Here is a 584-nt window from a genome sequence, read left to right on the forward strand (position 1 = left end):
GCAAGCGCACAAACCCTATAGCGAAAAAAAAAAAAAAGGAAAAAGAAATAAATAGAATAAAGTTTATTTATTTCTTACATGAGCAAGAGTGAGACCAACACCAACACCACCCCCAACAAGGTCCCCATGCTATCTGCCCCTCGGCCCGCCCCGGATTATGGGTACATATGCCTAGTGAATTTGGGGACCCCTCCTGTGAGTGAGCCTGCCGGGCAGTGCTTCACACCGGCTCAGTGCCTGGGGTCCTCTCAATAGGGCAGGAGGCAAGAGTCCACAGGCTGTGGTAGGCAGGCAGGTTACTCCAAGGCCGCAGAACCAGCGAGCCGTAGGCCTGTGGTTTCAGTGCCCCGACTGGCGGTTCCTGTTCACATTTACTGTTTCCAGAGGCCGAGGGGTCAGCCCACCCGCGAGGTCGCGGGACTTCTCGACAGAGCACCTAGGGTGCGCCTACATACCCCGGCGCTAGGGACACTCCTGGGTGACGGTCCAGTGTGGAGACAAGGCAGAGGGCGCGTGACTAAGTAAGGCCGCGACCTCGACCTCGCACAGCGTCCACACAGCAGCAAGACCTGGGTCCCCCTGAC

The sequence above is a fragment of the Tupaia chinensis genome, unplaced genomic scaffold (genome assembly GCF_000334495.1).
Source record: "Tupaia chinensis unplaced genomic scaffold, TupChi_1.0 Scaffold000673_1, whole genome shotgun sequence".
Classification (NCBI taxonomy): domain Eukaryota; kingdom Metazoa; phylum Chordata; class Mammalia; order Scandentia; family Tupaiidae; genus Tupaia; species Tupaia belangeri.